This window comes from Herpailurus yagouaroundi, unplaced genomic scaffold (assembly GCF_014898765.1).
Source record: "Herpailurus yagouaroundi ecotype Mexico unplaced genomic scaffold, PumYag 184, whole genome shotgun sequence".
NCBI lineage: Eukaryota > Metazoa > Chordata > Mammalia > Carnivora > Felidae > Herpailurus > Herpailurus yagouaroundi.
The window spans coordinates 23,585,545-23,609,026 of NW_024412415.1; the positions used below are offsets into that span (position 1 = coordinate 23,585,545).

At 39.3% G+C, this 23,482-nt stretch overlaps 1 protein-coding gene across 3 annotated transcripts in view; it reads right to left on the reverse strand.

Moving 5' to 3' along the window:
• ALDH1A2 (aldehyde dehydrogenase 1 family member A2) overlaps positions 1-23,482 on the reverse strand; it is a 91,224-nt gene that overhangs the window by 64,727 nt on the left and 3,015 nt on the right. For 2 of the 3 annotated variants that reach the window (XM_040492815.1, XM_040492816.1), the window contains exon 2: positions 22,511-22,638. The exons of the other annotated variant lie outside the window; for it this stretch is intronic. The gene's annotated coding sequence lies outside the window, so the exon portion shown is untranslated. The remainder of the gene's footprint in view (positions 1-22,510; positions 22,639-23,482) is intronic. 3 annotated transcript variants of the gene reach the window in all.

Below are 23,482 nucleotides of genomic sequence, written 5' to 3' on the forward strand. Positions count from 1 at the left end.
CTGGGGCCATTTCTTTATAATAAAGACACGTCACCTTTCATTTTTCTAAGGGGAGAGCATGAAAGAAATACTGTATTATCTTCTAAAATGGTGAATAAGGCTGGTAAGTGACTCACGACACTGGTTATTGGGAGGAGGCACTGGAAAGAGAGAGAGAAGAGAAGAACAGGAAGGAGAGCTGCATGGTGCAGGGCAGCTGGCATCTTTTCTCTACCTCCCTTGAAGTCGTGGGCTCTCCCTCTAGTCACAATCACCCATTACCCACCTACCATTCATCAGGCTCTGCGCTAGGCACTGGGGGTGACAGAAATAGGTAAGAACCAGCGCCCGCCCTTCAAGTGAGCGTTCGGCATGGCAGAGGGCAGGACTGTCACAGCAACGGATCTAATAATAGGACATGACAACAACATTCAAAAGGATTTATGGAACACCCACTAGGAATACGCTTCAAAGATACTATATTTTATGTTCCAACTTTATAAAACACTAGCCCGGTAATTTGTGTGCCTCCAGGAAACCCAACCAAAGAGCAACACCTGCCTGACAGAAGCCAGGAGAACATTCTTCTGAGAACAGGAATTGGGCTTCATCAAAAAAAAAAAGCAGAAGAAACAAAGCAATGGCTCTGTGAACCCACAGGTGAAAAGACAGGATTGTCTGATGAGTAAGTCCTTCAAGAGCTGTGCTAACACAGCCCATCTACACATGCCTCCCCGCACAGTAAATATGAAAACCACGTGCAGAGAGTGAGCCTGGGAGAGGAATTTGTTTTAACCCAAAGTACATGGATAACACATATTCGATGAGTAATTCAGATTTATTAACATTATTAGATGACCACTGTATACCAAGCATTTTTACTATTTCATTTAATCTGTGTAACATACCTGTGATGCAGGTATTTTCCTTCTAGATGTGTAAATGAAGGCTCATGTTACAAATGCAAGTTTATACTGCAAATAATGTACAAGGCAAAAACTTGAACGTAGGTCTCTAAATGCTAAGTACAGAGCTTTTCCATTCCTCGTAACATTACCGGTTCCCACCTCCCACCGTCCCCAACTCTACTAGACTACAACTTTAAGTGAAAGATCTATGTTCAGTTAGGCCAAAAGCAGCACAAAGAATATAATTAGGACTTTTCCTGTAAAGTCAGAATTGAAAACCCAACCAATCAAGTGAATAATAACAAAAGTTAACATATAAGGCTTACTATGTTCCCAGCACTGTTCTAGACACTTTACATATATTAACTCATTTAATACTCAAAATTATCATCTGAGGTCAATACTATTATTATCCCTGTTTTACAGATGACAAAGCTGAAGCTCAGAGATATAGAGGAGCTCACCCACAGCCAGGCATGTGGCAGAACTGGGACTCAAAACCCACACAGGCTGGCACCTTTACCCTCAGCCCTGGACACTGGTATCTATAACAGACTGGCACTCTGATGTCACTTCCTGCATTGCTACATAACCTTCAAGTGGCCATCTGCACTGTTCCAAAAGAAATAAACATGCTTCTTCCCCAAGGGGTAGGTTTCTTCATAATCTGGTCCCAACCAACACTTGTGGTCTCCTCTCCGGCCATCCCTCACCATGTATCTAAGCAGGAATAACATCTATAGGACAGTATCATTCATGAGAAACAAGCAGTGACAAAATAACACCACGTTTCCCATCAAGGATATGTCCCTATCTAAATGTAGAATGGAGTGTGTGCCTGTGGAGAAAACCAGACTGGTCTTGCATAGACCAGTGGCTTATAGTGTGCCATAAAATGAGGAGCACAAGCATTCAAAATCTGTGGATCTAAGTTCCTCCCTTTGCCCCCCTATACTTAAATCACACCAAAAATGCTACGAATTGTTATGAATGAGGATCTCTGAGCCTGCTGTTTCCTCCCTTCTTTACCTGACACAACATTAGAATTTTAGTCATTTTTGGGGCGCCTGGGTGGCGCAGTCGGTTAAGCGTCCGACTTCAGCCAGGTCACGATCTCGCAGTCCGTGAGTTCGAGCCCCGCGTCGGGCTCTGGGCTGATGGCTCAGAGCCTGGAGCCTGTTTCCAATTCTGTGTCTCCCTCTCTCTCTGCCCCTCCCCCGTTCATGCTCTGTCTCTCTCTGTCCCAAAAATAAATAAACGTTGAAAAAAAAAATTAAAAAAAAAAAAAGAATTTTAGTCATTTTTCAAAACTCAGTTCAAGGGGCGCCTGGGTGGCTCAGTTGGTTAAGGGCCCGACTTGGGCTCAGGTCGTGATCTCACAGTTCATGGGTTCGAGTCCTGTGTTGGGCTCTGTGCTGACAGCTCAGAGCCTAGAGCCTGCTTCGGATTCTGTCTCTCCCTTTCTCTCCGCCCCTTCCCCGACTCATGCTCTGTCTCTCTCCCTCTCTCTCTCAAAAATAAATAAATATTTTAAAAATCACAAAAAACCCCTCAGTTAAAATACTTGATAAAGCTGTCCCAAACTCTTCAGAGTTGTCTGATCATTCTCTGACTTCTGCCTGTGTATCACATCGATCTATAATACTTTACATATGTCCCCCACTTAGATTGTGGGCTCCTTAAGGATAAACACCATGTCATTAGGTCATCTTTGTTTTTCGGTCTCCAGGACCTAGAAAAAGAATAGTGAAATGGTAGATGCTCAGTAAATATTTACATGCATTTGTATTACCCAAGAAGCAAATTCTTTTTGTCAACAAAAACCAAAACAATGTATGTTTTAATTCCAGGAATCAGATCCTTGGAATCCTAGAACCGTTTCTATCTATCCAGAGAAGCAGGTCCCCAGTCAACACTGAATACTACCTAATACTGGATGCTTCCTACTTTTTCTTGTCTGGATTGAAGCTACGCAACAACCAGTTTTCCTCTAGAACATGGCTTTGGATAGACACTGTGACACCAAGATAATGGAGTTATTTACTTACCTAAGAAGACTGCAGAACCATGCACCTTGCTAAAACTCTTTAGGATAAAGGTGGTTCAGAAGGAACCCTTTTACTCTGGGGGCACTAGATAATGACACCGGAGTTCTCGGGAGGAACCTGAAACCCAGAACTGCAGTGCCTTCATCTCACCACTGCCAGTAGTGTGGTTCATTATTTAACTATGCTTAGGGGCTTGTTTATAAAGGGACATCACTTTCGTGGTCTTATTTTCTATTACAGCAAAAGGAAGAGGGGGAGGAAGAGTGCTTGCGTTCTGTTCTTGGTTTCAAACTAAATGTTCAGCTAGTCTCCTAGCTTCCCCAACCCTCAGTTTCTTTATCTATGATAAAGAATGATGATTTATCTATAATAAGTGAAACTTGGTAACTGAAGATAGGCTAATCTATGGCACTTGTGATAAAACTTCTGTCCAGCCCCTTGACAGATATTGATAATCAATCACAATATCTTCCAGTTGAATTTCTGAAAACTTTTCAACATGGCATTTTAGAAAGCTACTGCCAACTGAATGGAAGATGTCCCTGAGGACGTAAAAGTTCTAACTCTGTGAATCTGACGTACTGGCTACAGAACACATATGGCCACCAGTGGGCGCTCAATAGGAAAGTTTATCAGAAGTTCTGGGACACCGTAGGTTTGTCTTGCTTCTCCAAGTGCATGTGGACATTTCTATAACCATTTCAACAACACCTCTCTATGTCCAGAGCAGAGTCCATCCTCTGGGTTCAAAAGTGGCGGTCTCCTTTTCCAATTATGTCTAGCACTTGAACATGTAACTGATGAACTAGAAAGATACCATTTTGAAAAAGCACAATTTGGGTGGAAAAAAATCCTGCAACAAACATTTTAAAACTTAGGCAAGCTCATCACCAAGCACAATTGGTAACTGCCCACCTTCCCCCCAAACAGTCTTAATGCTTGTTGTGAAACTATGAGGTTCGACACGATCATACTTTACCAGCCAAATCTTACTAAAGGATCACTTTAAAAGACACTAATGGGGGGGTACCTGGGTGGCTCAGTTGGTTAAGCATCCCACTCTTGGTTTCAGTTCAGGTCATGATCTCACGGTTTGTGAGTCTGAGCCCGCATCAGGCTCTGTGCTGACAGCACACAGCCTGCTTCAGATTCTGTGTCCCCCTCTCTCTCTGTTCCTCACCAGCCTGCGCGCTCTCTCTCTCTCAAAAATAAACATTAAAATTTTTTTTACTCACTAACAAGTGAGTATCTTTTTCTTGCTCTAAATATAGTTAGTGGAGGCTGCTTGGGTTAGGAAGAGAGAGATTCACAATGCTGGAAGGGGCCCTAGATATAACGTATGCAAATGAAAGATGTTACTAAATAAATTTCTCAAAAGAAGCCAATGACTTGCACAAGGCCACATACCCCACTAGTGGTAGAATAATAGGGACTGGAACCCCCATGTCCTGATTCCCATCCTAGTGCTTTTTCTAAATTTAATCTTTGCTAATGTTTCTTTGGAAAGCAAATTTGATGGTTGACCAGGGAATCAGAGCAACCCTCACTGCATTTCTTCCACAAGGTCTCTTAAACATTACTCTGCACAAGGAATTTTGCTCAAGTCCCTTTTTTCTTCAGTACAATCAATGCAGATGATAGCGAAATAATTTTTAATTTCCTTTCTTGAAAGCAAAACGTGTTAGGGAAACAGTGGTGATTTACATTCCTAATGTGATTCTGCTTAGAGATGAGGTCCTGGGATATTTTCTGCAGCCTCCTGAGGTGCAGAAGCAGGAACTTCTGGCAGAGAACAGACAGCAACCTGACTATTGTGATCTTCAGATAATAAATTATTTCTTGGGCTTATTAAAGAACAGCTTTGTGCTCTTACAACAACAGGGCTATGTTTGAGGGTGCAGGAAGGATACTTCAAAATCATCCTAATGACTTCCCACAGTCCAGTAGGTCTTGGATAAGAAAAGAAAGGGAATGGCCAGCCTTGACTGATTTAGGAGCTGGTTACAATTTCACTGCATCAAAGTGATTCCTTTTTCATACTTTCCTTTCTCCATAGAATCTAGGTATCCACGGCTGAATAAGAAAAGGGCATCAAATGCCAAAATCTTTATAAAATGGTCACAGCTGTTTGATTCACAGTCACTTCTCCTAGCTAAGGGAATTAATGTAAAAATTCATGATGGCACTTTGTTAGGGACACTACACACAAGCATTTGGGGAAAAAGAATCTCTAAGTGTAATTCCCTCCTGTAAATATTTCATAACATCCTAGATTCTGGGCAAGAAATGTCATTTATTTCCCCACCTCAGAAATTTTATCCCCTTCCTGAAGGAATGTGTTTAAGAACTCTAACAAGTACAATACTACAACAAAGTCTTCTGCCAAACATTAGTGTCCTTTTCCAGGGCACCTGGGTGGCTCGGTTAAGCTTCTGACTCTTGATTTCTGCTCAGGTCATGATCTCATGGTTTGTGAGTTCAAACCCTGCATCTGGTTCTGCACTGACAGTACTGAGCCTGCTTGAGATTCTCTCTCCCACCCCTCTCTCTCTGCCCGTCCCCAGCGCATGCACGCTCTCTCAAAAGAAATAAACCTTAAAAAAAAAAAAAGTGTTCTTTCCCAAATCTGAAAGGAACAGGTATCTCAGTGTCCAAGAAGGGAGGTCTGAAATATGAGTGGAGTACATGGTTGTGTCTCTGGATTAAGACAGTAAGGACCATAACGACAGGCTTTCTGAAAGCCAATTCAATGTGACTGGGCTGGTTTATACTTTCTGTTGTTGTTTGTTTGTTGTTGTTGTTGTTTTCCAAATAAGACCATCAGGATAGCAACATGCAAGTCTGTTCTCTCCTCAAGACAGGTATAGAGACTGAAGTTGCTTAACGTATTCAATCATAATGATTAAATGTCATGAAGGTTGTGTCCATATGCAAAATGAAATAGAGATATAAGTAAATTCACTGAGGACTGAGGTGATTAATCTTGCACATATTCCTTTATTTGCCTTATAGAACAACCAGAGTGGAGGTGCTAAGAGCCAAAAGATCTCCATGTAAATCCCACTCTGCCTTTTACCACTTATGCAATCCTGAGCCATCTTTCTTTTTCTTTTTTTTTTTTTAATTTTTTTTTTCAACGTTTATTTATTTTTGGGACAGAGAGAGACAGAGCATGAACGGGGGAGGGGCAGAAAGAGAGGGAGACACAGAATCGGAAACAGGCTCCAGGCTCTGAGCCATCAGCCCAGAGCCTGACGCGGGGCTCGAACTCACGGACCGCGAGATCGTGACCTGGCTGAAGTCGGACGCTTAACCGACTGCGCCACCCAGGCGCCCCAATCCTGAGCCATCTTTAAATAGACTCTCAAACTCTTTGAGCTTTGTTTCCTTCTCTGTAGGAACAGAAATAAGGCTCGTCCACCTTGCAGGGCTGTTGTACAATTAAGTGAGATAAAATGTGACTGTGCCTGAGGCTTAACTGCCTAGGATGAACTTTCTTCCCTCTCGAAGATCCTTGAAAAGAGCTCTCTTGGCTTCATTTGGTTTTCTCCGTACTCTAATAGAGCACTTAACATGCAGTCAGTGTTCAAAAGACATAATGGATCATACTCCTGGGACAGAAGTGAAGACAGACTTCGGATTGGCTGTCTACAGGGATCCGACCCATCTAACAGTGGTTTTACGTGGTTTTCTAAATCTCAGTAGTTACGTGGAGAAAGACCCAAAACAGGGAACTTAACCACACAAGCCAAGCCACATCACTTGGCCACTTTTGCACCAGGAAGATAGCAGAAGACAAATCAGGCTTGCCACACTTTGCAGCCCACAGCAAAGTGGCTGTGACAATACAGAGATGCTGCCATGAATTTTCTAATTGGGGAATCTGACCCCCTGAGGAATTCTGAAGCAGCAGGCTTTAATAGGAGTTAGGTGTAAATAATTTCCTATCCTCGATGAATCTTTGACACAAAGCTGTCATGTTTTATTTCAGTAATAAAATGTTTTGTTTTTTTAATAGTAAATGCTTCAAATGATTTGTATTTAAACCCTACAGTAGATGGTGCCTTGGAGAGTTGAATTTTACTCGGCTTGCCACTGAACTGCTTTTGGTTCATCAAAGGAGAGTACCAGATAACAAATCAATAACCGGAATGATGTATCTATAGAAAAAAGTTCAATTACTTTTAATTGAGCAGCATAAGGAAGTAGTTTAAGGACTTGTCATATGTTGGTTATCTCCTTTTACATGACTATTCCATTGTTTCTACAGATATACTGTACTTTAAAGAGATTTGTGGACAACAAAGAACACACAGCATGATCATTTAACTGTACAAAATTAAATTTCTATTGTAATGAAAAACTGTACTGATGACCACTTCAGTATGCTACTCTACAAAGCTAGTAGGCTTTTGAACATTATAATCAAAGGTAAAAAGGTTATTTTTAACTTCAATGAAAAACATCCCCATCTTCTTTTACTTCTAATTAAGAGGCTACCTATATAAAGTAAAATAATGAAGCAAATATTCAGAACCATCCTGTTGAAACATTTAAGTAGGTAGAGCAAAAGTGGTTCTGTTGACTTCCATTTTTTGTTCTGCTTCACGCCAAAACATCTGGCTAAAAAGTGAAAAAACACCCAAATGGCATTGTATAGGAAAACACCTAGATGACTGATTGCATTTTGCACTTTAAAGTCAGTGTTTTGATATTATAGAGACATGGCCTTGGTTCAGTAGGTGTAATCTCTTACAGGCAAAAGCATGGTTTCATAAAGCTTTGACAAGGACTAACTTACCAGTTCTAATTTTAAAGTAATTAACTGTTTTTTAATAACTAACCCAATTTGTATTCTCTGAACCCCACTTACCCTGAGTCCCAGGCTGAAAGGCAGGAAAAAGGAAAAGTCTTCACTAGGAAAGACTGCAATCTTGACTTTCAAAGTATGCAGACAGCACAAGGTCAAAAGAAATGAGAAATGAGAGGCAACATTTTAAAACCGCTTTAAAATATTAACCTAAAGCGATTGTGCCAGAGTATTTTAAAATGAAGGTTGTATGCCCAACACATTACACTAATGTGCATAATTACATGAATTGTGTTAATCCTGGAAACAAATAAATTATAACATGAGCAGTGAGGTAGCAGAGATCCACCCAGCTTTTCAAATATCCATCTAATCTCAAGGTCTGTTTCTGAAAGTGAAAGGACACTGATGAGAGCCCAGAGACAAAAGGTCATTCATTAGTCATGTTCCCCAGAGGACAGTTCAGTTTGGGGCAGCCTTCCAGGAACAAGGCTAGATCTGAATGAACTGGAACGTGAGGGAAGAGGTGGGGAAGGAGGCTGGCCTCTTTCTCCAAAGGAGGCTGATTGGATCATTCAGATTAAAGAGCTCTGGGGTTACCTGTGATACAGATTAGGGAAGGCATAGGGTTCCATTTGACTCAGGATTCCAAGGGTCATATTCCAAGGGCAGAATATTTCTACCACAGACTAAATTGTGGCAGATAACAAACTGTTATCATATGACTGGTTTGACTAGCACCCAGGTTGAATCTCATGAAGGTCCTTTTTAGTCTTCTTTCATCACAAAAATGGGCAAAGGTATCCTAAAATCACATTCTGCCTCCTCATTTCTCTCCTGCCATTTCATAATGGGTATAATTCCTATGTGTATAAAGATTCCTAGATGGCGTGACTTGGGTATGGCATTTAAATTTTCTGTGGCTCAATTTTCTCATCTGTAAAATAAGATAATAAAACCACCTTGGGATACCTGGCTGGTTCAGTGGGTAGAGCATGCTACTCTTGATCTCTGGGTTGTGAGTTCAAATTCCACATTAGGCGTGGAGCCTACTCAAAAAATTAAAATAAAATAAAATAAAAAATAAAATAAAATAAAATAAAATAAAACCTCCTCATCCAGTGGATGTAAGAATTAACTAGATTACTGAAAAGTCTGGAATAGTGTGTACTCAGAACTTCTAACTGATTCAGATTCTGAATGTAAACAACCAATTCAAGACAATTTATTAGTGCTCTTAAAAAGCTAGTCACTGATTGTTCTGTGTTTACTCATTCATTTACTCTTCTCTCCATTGCTAGTAACTAAGATCTCTTCGAGAAGCCATCAGAGACAAACAGGGCGAAAGGATAGGTGGAAGAAGGTAACGATGGTGAAGGCCATCCGACATATTAACTGGTCTCCTGTAATTTCTGATTGCTACTCTCTTCTGACTACCATAAAGACAGGTCAGTGCAGGCTGGTTCACACATCCCAGGGTTTCTCCGGCGGGAGAGGGTCTGAGCGGTGGTGTGGGAATGTTCTTTCAGAAGAGGAAACTCAGCAAAGGGCTTTCATGCCGTCCTGTCAGTCTTGAGAAAGCAGGAATGTAACATGATTTCTTTTGTCTTGTGCTTGGAAACAAATGTTCCTTTGCCTATCTTCTCTAGGTTTAATTAGTCTTCTGTCTTTCTCAGAAATCAGCCTGTTCATTTGCAAATGGCAGACATCAGAAAGGCTAGTGACTATGAGTGTAGGTGTTGGGGGGGGAAGGAGGCTGAAGTGTTTATTTTCAAAGCCACAGGGGTCCCCATTTGAAAAAGCACCCAGCTTATCTCAATGTTTTTGTTTGTATGATTTTGAATTAAAAGGTTGGAGCAATTCATTTAGGAGATTAAGCTGTCTTTACAATGAGCCTAGCGGCCCTATTTATTCACTAGTATCGTTATGATTTTTAAAAAAGGTTTTCTACTACACTCTTCATTAGTGCAACAATTTTTAAAGATTCCTTGAGTCTTTGATTTTTAATGCCAATTAATTTTACATTAAAATGATGTTCATTGCTGGTCGCCAATAAAAATCACAAACCATATGTATAATAACAGTTTAGGGTTGACAGTTTTAGCAAATGAAATACAGGATGCCCAGTAAAATATCAATTTCAGAAAAACCAATTAAATTTCAGTATAAGTATGTCCCCAGATCACAGGGAAATCATGGTGCATTCTTATATTTAAAAAGTATTTGTTATTTACCTAAAATTCAAATTTAACTAGACGCTGTATATTTTATCTGGCAACCCTACCAGGTTTTCATGGAAATTGTACAAGCTCCACAAATGCCAAGTGGAAACTAGGAAAAACTCCATTTCATTACTTTATTATTATACTTAAACTCACTTCTTGCAGAGCTCAACTTCATCAGTCAGAATAATACTCCCCAGTATATGAACAAATAAACGGATACCTTGGGAAATCAAGTGAATTGTGACTACAGGATGGGACTGAGTTCTAACCACCAAAGGCCATTCATTTATGGTAATTTTCTCACTGTGAAAAAGTGAACCACAAAAGGGACAACTGGTATCTTTAGCTGAATTAGAACTTAATGTCATGAACTACTACATATAAATGCCAATGTCATCTTTCATTTATGTTACAAAGCAAACATCCTATGCAGAGAGAGGCTGAAACACCCCAGCGCCCATCCTAAAGTTGAAGAGGCCTTTGAAACAATAAATGAGTGATTTCTCCACACTAAACATTAGCTTGTGACAGTAAACAAAAAGCAAGCTGAATTTTATATAGCACAATCATTTTCGTGTATCTGTTGATGCAGTTAAAAGAAGAGAGCAATTACTGAATTTTTTCTTTCAATTAAAATTATAGTTATTGCCCTTGACTCAAATCTTAGCAAATACTCTCAAATATAATTATATCTATGTTGTATATGATTAAATTCTTCCTTATTGCTCTCCACCCCTACAAATATGCGAAAAGATCTGTGTGACACCTTCCTCTACCCCAGGAATTTAATTGTAATATTTACAGTAATTAATTCCTAAAACCCGAGTTAATAAAATGTGATAATGAACTAATAAGCCTAACTGTGCATAGCTTATAGAGTCAATTTCATTACCCTAAAGCCACATCTAATATTTAGGAAGACAGATTTTTTTTTGCAGACCTCAAATCGCCTTAGTTTTTCTTTCCTTTTTGTCTTTCTTTTTAAAATAGGCACCTTCTTGACAAAGGAAAAAAGGAAAGGAGATGTCAAATGAAAAGCTCAAATTAACCTTCAAATATCTAATCAAGAAATCCCTATTTGCCACTTAAACAAGATATCAGAAAAATCTTGCTAGGACTTAATTTTGAAATAAGCTCGCGTTGGAGGGAAGTCTTGCTAACACTTGAAATTGCTAAGAAATGCCACCAAAAGCCGCCACTTGACCCAGAATTCCCCTCCAAGAACAACTAGCCATAACTACATGTGGGACCTTGTAGGAGAAACTGCCAGAATGTCAGCTTCATTTGCAGTGGCCCCATATGGCCTGATCGTTCTCCCTGGCATGATAAATCACTGGCAGAATCCTTACCTTCCTACGTTTGATCTCTGCTCAGCAAGATGTGGTTTTGATGTGAAGAACTCCAGATCTCTTAGGTCAGAGACAAATAGCAGTGGCACTGACCTGCAAAGTGCTAAGTCTCTATTAGACTCAAGTGAAAAGCCATAGGCTTCTGACAAGCTCCCTCGCCACAGACTTTACTCGACCCACCATGGTTTTCAAGAGCTCAGCCTGACAGAAGAGCTGCTGAGATGGCCGGGAGGAAATGCCAACAAACCTTTTCTTTCTACCACTATTACCTAGTATTAAAATCAATCTTCTCTAAGATTTGAAGAAGGAATTCTCTTGGGAGTCACTGGTCTGATTTCTAGTACTCTAAGTCTTTAACGAACACAATGTTTTTTTTAATTTCCGGTGGCTCTTTATGACACTGCGAAATCATGCATATATGAAGAATCATGAACAGATTTCTGTGGACTGCTTTCTGGTAATTATAAGGAAATCCTTGGGAAAATATTTTAAACATTGCTTCGAGTGAAAATTTGGGGTCCAAGAATAGGGGTTTGCAAATAGATGTACAAACAAGTTCAGTATTTTCCTTCTGATCCTCATAATCCCAGGTTTGGGCCCAGGAAATGAAAGAATTCTGAAGGGTCAGGGTGGGGTAAGGAACTCTTACAGCTCTTTTCCTCCAGTTCTTTTCATAAGTAGGTGGATTAATAATACACATCTCATTCTACCCTATGATTTTATAAGTAATAAAACTGATGTCCAAGGAACTTAAGTAACTAACCCAGTATCACAAAGCATTTTCCTATTCCCAGAGCCTAATATAGAAGAGAGTACTCAATAAGCTATCCAGTAACCTGTTATTTGTTAATTCCATGAATCTTTATCATGTGCCTACATATACAAGGAACTGTTAAAAAGCATACATTAGTGGCAGAATTGGGCTCATTCTGCTTCCTTGTTCATTACTCCACAATGTACCCTAAAGATCTTCTGTTTCAAAGAAAGGGGTAGGTGAGTGGGACTGAAGGAGGGAAGTTTTTCAACCTCAAGTGTGTGTGTGTGTGTGTGTGCGCGCGCGCGTGCACGCGCGCGCATGTGTATATATATGTATGTTGCTCTCACTAGAAAGTTATTCATTTCAAAACACTTTATCTGGAATTCACTTTCTAGCTGTGGTATTTTGTCTATTAGTCACCATGCAAATGAAATCACAATTTTATTTTCTAGTGCTCATTCACTTATTAATTCACTCAAACACAAAAATATGTGGACCACACTTTGTGTCAAGACCACCATGATAACCGGCTTTTATGAAGATTCAAATCCAGGAAGGAAACTAGTCTACACATCAAGCAAAAACTGGATCCCTTACTTTGGCATTGTCAAACACACAAGTTATTTAACAGTAATAATAAAAATGAAGATCTGAAACAAGCCTTAAAAAACCACATTTGAAAGACTTCTTGCAACAAGTTACTATTTGTTATTGTAAAAATAACTACACAGTCATTCCAAGAATGGTAAGACTAAAATTAGTATAAAACTTTAGTTGGCTGAAGTGATGAAGAACGCTGAGAAAGCAGTGCGCTATCACTTTAACAGCTGCATTATCTCAATAGCCGCCCCCTTTACACCACTCACAATTAGAGACACTCATAAATAAGCCCCTCATTAGCTCGCTGGAGAACGAAGTTGGTGACTCTGCAAGTGTTCATTCAAAGCAGAACGTTTGGTTTATTTTTTAGCTAAATGTAGTTTATGTACCCGTGTTTGTACGTACACGTCTATACTAAGTGTTGAGCAGTAATCTCTCTCCTTAAGTCAGATCATCAAGAGTTCCAAAAATCACTGTTTAGTGTACTTCTTTTCCAAGCCTTCTCTTTTTCTCTGTTGGAATTCCTGGTAACGATACCAGAATGTGGGCAAACCTCATTAGTCTCCCTGCTGTTTACAAGACAGGATTTATGCTCAATGTGCTGAACACAAGGACACACATCACTAAATGGCTCCAACTACCACCCAGGCTCTAATCTGAGAAATTTTTCACTCAGTACAAATACCTATCGGCACGGAGGAACACGGAAGAGCAATTACGGTCAACACATGTAGTCTTTTAAGAGTACACCAATAAATACCCATTTGTGGAGGTTAATTTAATGCAACCCAGGCTGTTATCTGGAATAGTGTGTGTCACCAATTCAATCCATTAAGTAATTACTAAATTCTCAGGAGGGCTCACAGAAGTCAAATGTGGTTATTCCAGGTTCATTGCTTCTGGTGTCCCCGAGGACCATTCGGGCCAACAGCTGGAAGAGCTGACTACAAAGGTTCCCAGGCATAACTAGACATTTTACGAAAACAGGTAAATGAATCTGACCAAGCAATGAGGGTCATCAAAGGCTTGCCTGACAGAAATACTTAGGGAGGCAGAAGAGAAGCAGAAGAAAAGAGAAAAAGGTGGAAAAGGTGAGAAGGGGTAACTCTGAGAAGTAGGGGAGAAAGGGAAATGCGTTCTCTCTAAAAGTGAAGACAGAGAAATCGGAAGACTACTGGGTTTGGCTTAAAGGAGACAACTTGTCAGGAGACTCTTTAGATGGGATTTTTGAGCCATTTACGATAAAACATTAATCATGCATTCCAACCACCACCCTCTGGGCACTGAAGTTCTGTTACAGTATAAACACTGCATGAATTTCTGGGGTCTACTGTCTATTTCTCTATTCTGCATCCCCGCTGAGGCTACATATAATTGACAAATCTAATCGGAGTAAGATTCCAGTTGGAAGCTTTAAGTGGAAATGACTGCCCATAAAAGGCAAGGTGGAACACATCCACCTAAGTCGTTCTGGCAAGCGTCTCTACCACATAGGTGATAGTCAAGCTACACAAAACGATGGCCCATGGAAAGACAGAAAGCATTTGGAGCGCCTGAGTGGCTCAGTCGGATGAGCATCCAACTTCGGCTCAGGTCATGATCTCACGGTTCATGCGTTTGAGCCCCACGTCGGGCTCTGTGCTGACAGCTCAGAGGCTGGAGCCTGGCTTCAAATTCTGTATCTCTGTCTCTGTCTGCCCCTCCCCCAATTGCATACCGCTCTCTCTCAAAAAATAAATAAACAATAAAAAAATAAAATAAAGAGGAAGCATTAGAAAGAATATGAAATATATTCGTTTTCAACAGTCTCATCATACTCACTGCCAAGTAAATCTGAAGAACCATAACAAATAAAAGCACTTTTTGAACTGAAAAAAAAAAAAAAAAAACAAACAAGCAGGTGTTATTAAGGGCAGTATATAAGTGCCCAACCAGTGGGAATCCAAAAACGCAGTTCTTTACCACAGCCTGAAGAATCACACCTAAGTATTGATTATATCAATTCTCTGTTTTTCCTTTTTTTAATGAACACTTTCACTTTTATGTCAAGTTGGAATTGTTACTAATGGTAGCTCCCATACCTACTGTGACTAAGTTGGGGATCCACAGTCATAGAACTGGGCTTGGGATTATCCTATAAAACACTCAGCAGAGCATTAGGCTGAGTTCAAATTTTACTGTCTTTGTCGTCGTGGTTCTTAAGCTTGTTACTGTTGTTATGAGCAGAGAAGGAAGAGAACCAAGTCTTGGAATTGAAACCTACTAACTCTTGAGCCTGAAAAATTTGTTTAACTTTAATATGCTTGACTTTCTCACTTACATAGTGGGAATATTAATATAGTATCGGTATCATAGGTTGTTGCAATTATTAAATGTAATCATATGGGAAAAGCACTCTGGAAATTATAGTATTAATAATAAAAGGAACTATCAGTAGCCAGTAATGATAATAAAATCTAACAAGTATTCATTCAACAAACATTTCCTAAGCATTTCACTATAAGGCACTGAGCTAGATGCTTCAGAAATACTAAGATGAATAAGAGTTTATAATCTAATACAGTGTAGGAACAGGGAGTTACACCAAAAAATATAAGCATACAAGGCTAAAACTGTACCATTCAGGAGTAGTGTAAACAAGTAATATGGGCATTCAGAGAATGTAGGCTCATCCCCTCAAAATAAGTGTGGGACCGACAATGTCAGGTACTATGTAAGCAATAGGCACAAGAGGGCTAGCTCCAGTTTTAAGATTGGAGAATTTCATTCCTCCTCAGGTCGCTTCTTTAGAGTTAGAGATCAATAACTTAGAAATCCAAACACAAAAGTGAATGTGTAACACCAGCTTTGAGTTTAAAACACAATGAGTTAAAACATTAACGAAATATAAAGCAATGTTATTTTCAAGCCTGGTGCTAAGGAATGACTGAAATTCTCTAAGCTAACACAATGAAGCACAGTATGGAATTAGTCATTCAAGGGAAAGGTCCATCAGAAATTCTTTCTCACATTATGTTAGCTGTCATCCCTCCAGTTTTCTCCAGTCCTATAAACAAATAGCACACAGTGAACCTGGTAATGCCCCTTTAAAAAATGAGTGGTGTGTGTGTAAGTGTGTGTGTGAGGGGAGGGGAACAACAATAACCAACATTTGAGCACTTCTTCTGTTCTAGGGAGTATAAGAAAGGTAGGGAAGTAACTCTTGACATGGAAAACTTACAATGATCATATCTCATTTTATACAATGACTCCTTAAAGGTAGGTTTACAGAATGCCCTACTGTTGTTAGTTTAGGGAAACCAACAAGTACTAAAATCATCCACCAAAGTAGGACTAATTTCTGATATTTTCCCATTACAGAGAAGATCAGGCTTAGAGAAAAACTACACATTCTGAACCTCCTAATATTATTCCAGAATTGCACAGAATATAATTCTGAAAAATTCTTTACACATTAATATCATTTGCTTTTCTTATATGTTACATCATTTGTCCTTAAGATTTACCTGTGTCCTTATACGTAAACAAATACAAATGGGATTAATTACAGGTAGATTAAGGCACAAATGAGAAAGGTAAATTTTTTAATAATAAAAGTAAACTTCAGAAGACTATGTAAAAGAATACCTTGAAAAACTTGGAATAAGAATGGATTTCTTTAAAAAAGACACCAAAAGCACTAACCATAAAGAAAAGATACAAATATTCCTCAGAGTTCCTGGGTGCCTCAGTCGGTTACGTGTCCGACTTCGGCTCAGGTCATGATCTCACAGTTCGTGAGTTCGAGCCTCCTGTTGGGGCTGCACTAACAGTGCAGAGCCTGCTTGGGATTCTCTCTCTCTCTCTCTCTCTCTCTCTCTCTCTGCCCCTCCCCTGTGTGTGTGTGTGTGTGTGTGTGTGTGTGTGTGTGTGTGTAGGTGTGCGCTCTCTCTCTCAAGTTAGACATAAACTAAAAAAAAAAAAAAAGAAATATTCCTATTTGCATTTAAAACTACATGACAATTACACTAAAAAAGAGAAAGAAAAAGCACAAGGGGGCAGAAATTTTTCACACTGTATATAACTGTCAAAGAATTATAATCCCAAGTACATAATAAAAGGCTACAAATCATTAAAAAAAACATACATATGCAAACAGAAATGAGCAAATGATATACTAGCCAACTCACAAAGGAGGACAGCCAAATGGCCAATACACATATGAAAAGATACTCAACCTCACAAGAAATCAATGCAATGCAAATTCAAATAGCAATGAGATACCATTTCACACAGACTGGCAAAATTTCAGAAGTATGAGAACTCCGTATTTCTGAATGGAAGTGAGGTGACGATAGAGAGTAGCAGGTACTTTGATACCTGCTGGGGGTAGTGGCAACTAGTGTAACTGCTGGACAGAAATTTGGCAATCCCTAATTAAGATGCAGATCCACATACCCCTTAAGCCAGCAATAATATCACTTCTAAGCATACATCCTAGAAAAGTCTCTCACCCAGGCAAGTAAGGAGATATGCTTAGGAACATTTAGTGCAACATCACTATAATAGCAAAATGCTGGAAGTCTCTTAAATGTCAATTAGAAGAATGAATGAAAAATTGTAATATATTCAAGGAATGGAATACTCTGACAATGAACGAATGACAATGTAAGCATTGCAAGTACATCCAGTAACACGGAGGAATCTTGAAAATAGCATGCTATGAAAACAAAGCAAACTGCAGCACAGTACCCTTTGTGTAAAAAAAATTAGCATGCGAAACAACAGTACATATTGTTTATGAGTACATGCAAGTGCATAGATACGAACACCTATGAACACCTATGAGGAAGATACATGCCTCTGAGGAAGGAAGGGGGAAGTAAAGAAGGGAATGGAGGAAAGCCACAGGTGGAGTTTCAATGCAGTATTTCTTTAAAAAAGAACAGAAGCAGATACTGCCAAATGTTAAGAGCTAACAAATCTGGGTATAGTTATACATGTTTGTGATATTATTGTCTGTAATCTTCTACAGGCTGAAACATTTCATTGTCTGTCAAGTATGTCCTATGAAACAGCGCTATTGGTCTGCAGAACCTGAAACATCTCTTTACCTTCTGAATACTCATGGTGCCTTCAGGACATTCATCTCAAGCATTTGCACCTTCTATTATGCACCATGTGTGTATGTTCTCACCCCATATCCAAGTGGGAATCCTCTCCAGCCTCTTCAGGGCAGGCCCCACAATCTATGTGGTGTTTCATGCCAGACAGTGACTAACAATGTTTTGTACACAAGCAGTCCTAAATAAATGTCAAATGAATAAACAAATTAATAAATTCAGACAAGCAAAAGGGTAGCTCTGGCTATAGTTAAAAATGACCTCAAAAAAATAGACTTAGATACCCTTCCCTGTGAAAATCAAGTTACATTGGTATGTTGGGGATCAGACTGTAAAATATAGATGAGCACTGCAAGTCACTAGTTTCAGGTTTTGCTAGGGAATTTAACCAGTCATACTGATTCCTGATCTCCCAAAAAAGGATTCAGTGTAAAAGTCAATTTCTACACCTAGGGAAGTAAGACTTTAAGTTATCCTCTGTAGATTTCTATAGATATTTCCTAATTTTATCTTATCAGGCAAGTTCTTATTTCCCCTTTCCCTTCCCACCCTCAACACTCCATCAATACACACACATCAGCCCAGAGATCTGGTGTGTGTATTGTTTGTGGGCACTGGGGAAAGAGGGAACCAGGTTACATCTGCCTGTTACTAGGTTTGCTTAAAACCACAATATTTTGGAAGATCCACTTACCCGGAGGTAGGTTCCATCATACGTGTGGGAAGAGCCACCCACTTATACCACTTTTTGTTTGACTAAGTTTAAGAAGTCCCTAAAAATGACCTGGGGCAAAAAAACAATCCCTAAGAGTCAGTGGACTTGAAATCAGAAGACATAGGCTAGAGGAATGAAAAGTATGTACAAGAAAATGTATAAAAATATAATCTTTAAAAAATATATATAATCTTTAATTATTTGGAAATTTCCTCCTTATATTTTATAATCAATGAAGATTGGAAAGTGTTTGGGTACTCATGATATCCTAAATTCTTTGTAAATAAGAGACAGGTATGTCCAGTTTTTAACTGGACAAGAGGTTTCATCTTTCCAGAGATCTAGGAGTAAAGCAACTGTGACTCCGGCTCTCCAAAGGTCAGATTGTGACTAGGAAAGGAAACAGAGCAGATAACTGCTTCTGGAGGTACCAGGGCTGAGCTGAAGTGAGAAGAAAGGTTCTTTCTACAATAAAAATTAAAATGTTCACTCACAGACATTCTAATTTTTAACCACATTCTACAGAGGTCAATAACCCCCCGTGTTTAGCCCCAGGGAAATTTTGTTGAGAGCCGAGCAAAAGTCTAGGTGGTGAAGCACCCAATTATTATTCCAACTGGAATTTTCAAAGGCTGGAAGTATTTCCAAATCATGTGACACAACAGAGCTGTGCTGTAAATAAACTCACTGAGAGTTAAGATTTTGAAGGGAAACAATGTAAACCTGGCTTCATCTTTTTTATTTTTTTTTTAATGTTTATTTTTGAGAGAGAGACAGAGACAGAGTGCAAGTGGGGGAGGGGCAGAGAGAGAGGGAGACAAAGAATCTGAAGCAGGCTCCAGGTTCTGAGCTGTCAGCACAGAGCCTGACGTGGGGCTTGAATTCACAAACTATGAGATCATGACCTGAGCTGAGGTCAGACCCCTACTCAACTGAGCCACCCAGGTGCCCCTTTAATTTTTTTTAATGTTTATTTTGAGAGAGAGAGAGAGAGAGAGAGAGAGAGAGATGGAGTGCGCGCATGAGGGCGGGGGGCAGAGAAAGAGGGGGACACAGAGTCTGAAGCAGGCTCCAGGCTCTGAGCTGTCAGCACAGAGCCTGACTCAGGGCTCAAACCCACGAACCATGAGATCATGACCAGAGCTGAAGATGGACACTTAACCCACTGGGTCACTCAGGTGCCCCAAACATAGCTTCATCTTAAAGGCCAACAAACAAGCAATGGAGAAATGCCAGAGGTAAGAAATCCCTAATTTGGATAATCTCATATATCTGAAAGGTAAAATGGAATGGAGCTCAAAGATAGATCTGAAAAAGCAATTAAAAATTATCCAAAGTCGGGGCGCCTGGGTGGCTCAGTCGGTTAAGCGGCCGACTTCAGCTCAGGTCATGATCTCGAGGTCCGTGAGTTTGAGCCCCGCGTCGGGCTCTGTGCTGACAGCTCGGAGCCTAGAGCCTGTTTCAGATTCTCTGTCTCCCTCTCTCTGACCCTCCCCCGTTCATGCTCTGTCTCTCTCTGTCTCAAAAATAAATAAACGTTAAAAAAAAATTATCCAAAGTGACATTATGGCAATCACTTCTATATGCATCAGATTTGGTGTTTGAGGGGAAATGACTGGTTTTGAAATGATTTGTTGCAGCAAATAAAGAAATTAATGAAATGGTAGAAGGGCTTTCAAAATAGTCACTGCATTTTACTTTCTGGAAGCTGCCAAACTGGTCAGTCAGAACCAATGAAAAGTCTCTTTAGCTTTAAATTATAGGAACTAAGATACCTTCCCACTTCTAAAAGGTATATATACTATCTGAGAATGTACTCAAATGCTGCCATACCTCCCAGATTTATGTGCCAAAGACTTGGCAACACCTTTGCCCAAACTACTTAAAATGACAGAAACAGTTGTCTGCCATCTGACAATTAGGGCAAGCCACCTGGGTGTACTGAGGCATATTAATGCCAGATTTCGCCACAGTGTCAGATATCTAATTTGATTCTTTAAAAACCGGCTGGGAAATTGTTTGATTTAGTGACTTTTTAGTAAAGAGAAGACCTTAGTAGAGAAACCGCCAAGGGATCTCATTTGATGGAAATGTAGGGAAAACATATAAGGGACCCACAGCTACCCAGAATATTAAACTCTCATGGCTAATTAAAATAGTAAACAATGGCCTGTCTTGTAAAAACCTTACTGACCATACAATTCTGATCTTTCTTAAAATGGGCCTGCATTAATTCGTAACTACAAATGTAAAAATGAAATGGAATTAGCCCTTGGCTAACTATCATTATATGTACTTTCACACAGTTTTTCATTTAGCCCTCACAACAACCCCTAGTAAGTACATATATGACCAAGGTTTGAACAAAGACCTACTTTAACTCAGAGCCTTTCTTTTTCCAAATCAAGAACTTACAAACTTTTTCTAAAATATAGGCCATATAGTCTCTGTTGCAACTGCTAGACTCTAGCATTGCAGTCTAAAAGTAGCTCCAGACAATATATAACTGAATGGGTGTATCTGTGTTCCAATAAAGTTTTATTTACAACATCACGCAGATAGTCTGTAGTTTGTTGACTACCACAAGCTGTCACTGAGCTAATTAAAGCAGACAAAAATATACACCAGTATTTCTATTTCATTATCCGACTGCGAAAGACTAGAGACAGAAGTGCATATGTTGGTATTTGACATGTTTTTGGTCTGCTCATATTTGAGATGTATTTGATCACTGTGCTTGTGTAATGCAACAGAGAACTTATATTATGCATGCCTGGCTTCTCTTAAGCCTTGCTGCAAGGAAATCAGACCTCACACACAGAACAGGCTTCTCAGAGTATCTTCTACCCTCAAATAGAAAATCTATTATTCCTCATTTTATAGAAATAGATGACAGAATTGCCTCAGCAAATGATGATTCCATATGGTAGCAGAATCCTGTACAGAAGGCATCAGGGCAGGACTCCAAGAGAATTATCTATTTCAAACCCTACAATAAAGTTGTTTAGCAATACAGTTCTTTTGCAAATCTGAGGTTCCTATAAACATGAGGTGTTATTCATAATTTATGATAAAAACAATCTTGATTAGAGATTTGGAAACAATTAGACCCACACCATGTTTTAAGAAATAATCTCTGCAAGGCACCTGGGTGGCTCAGTTGTCAAGCATCCAATGGCTCAGGTCACGATCTCACAGTTCATAGGTTCGAGCCTCAAATCTGAGCTGTCATCTCAGAGCCTGGAGCCTGCTTCAGATTCTGTCTCCCAGTTTCTCTCTGCCCCTGCCCCGCTTGAGTGCTTGCGTGCTCTCTCTCATTTAAAAAAAAAAAAAAAAATCTCTGAAATAGGCAAGAATCTGATTTAAAAAAAAAGTAGAACATAAAAAGTAGTTAATTTAAAGTCAGGGAATCAAAAGCCACATGATGTAGCTTCTTCCTAAGAAGAGTAGACCAGTACATAGTCTCCCCATGTTTGCAACAGAAAGAACACACAAAAAAAATAAAGATGTAAACTCTCTCTCTCTCTCAAAAAAAAAAAAAAAAGTATGTTACTGTTAGGAAAAGCGAAGTGTATTATGGTCAGGAAAGATCCATCAGTTTTTTAAAAGTCAAGGCCAAGGTCTTTCTTATCAAGTATTTCTACTTCTTCCTATTCGCTCTCCTTCAAAAGGTTTTGCAAGGATCAGATATGGTACACATTAAAGTGCTAGGTAAACTATTAGACCCTATAACCAATGTAAGTGGCATTATGTATTTTTTATCATTATTTGTTACTACATTGATCAACTGAACTACTGCCATGCTGACAATTTTTGGCGATCAATCTTTCTAATAAGATCCTAAGCTCCTGGAAGGGAGATGCCCAATTAGCTTAACAGGGAACACTGTTGTTAGGAATACTAACAACACTCAGTGGTCACCCAAACATCCTTTGGACAGAATTGAAATTGACAGCAGAAAATAGAAAATGTTCAATAATAAGATTTTAAATAAACAAATAAATAAGTAGAAGTTACCCAATGCACATTTGCTCTGATTTTCAGTTGTCTTTTATTTTTTCTCTTCTAGTTTAGTAGTTTAGTAGGTTAGTACTCCATTAATGTTCCTTTCTTCCCTCTGTTCTAGCTCCTCACAGAATCAGATGCTGGAAGAAAACACAACCCTTTATGTTACTGTCAATTATAGGCATAAACTGTCACTGAAAAAATGCTCAACACAGAGACAGCACAATGCCTCTGCGTGTGTGCACGTGTGTATAATGGGGATGTGGCAGTAGAAAAAGACTAGTAAAGACAGAAGAGACGACAGAGACAACAGACAAGGTAGGGGTGGGATAAAGACAGAAAGACTCCAAAGACCTTCTGGGAATCTGGAAGAAATTTCCCCTGCAGTTAAGGGCAGTCGGTAAAGTGCTAGCCTTAATTTTACAACATGTGAACTCTGATAATATATTCAGCCATACAAAGTTTGAAAAACCAACTGACGAAACAGAAACAACTCAGAAAAGTTTTAATTCATAGAAACACACCTAAAACCAATCAGATTCCTGCAATAGCTGGTAAGCAGTCTTCTGAGGATCCGAGCAGGAGAGTATACGCTGTCTTGGCCTTAAAGTGGTCACCTTGCTACTTCTTGTTGGTAAACTTAACGCTTTCTTGACTAATGCAGTCTTTTCTTTAAAACAACAACAACAACAACAACAACAACAACAACAACAACAACAACACCCCATATTCCTTAATAAGGAATCATTTTTAAAACCTGGGATCTAGATTGCTCCATTAAGGAAATAAAACTAGATCTATACCAATGATGGTATTGCCACTGATCATTAGTCTAAATCGGGTACTGGAACTTCAGACAGGTAGGCTTATTTTAAGAACTAAATGTAAAATCACTACAAGAGCACAAGTTAAGCCCTTTCAGTATCTATGGGGACTGAACTGTAATTCTGGAGTATTTTCACTGGACCTTTGACAGACAAAGAT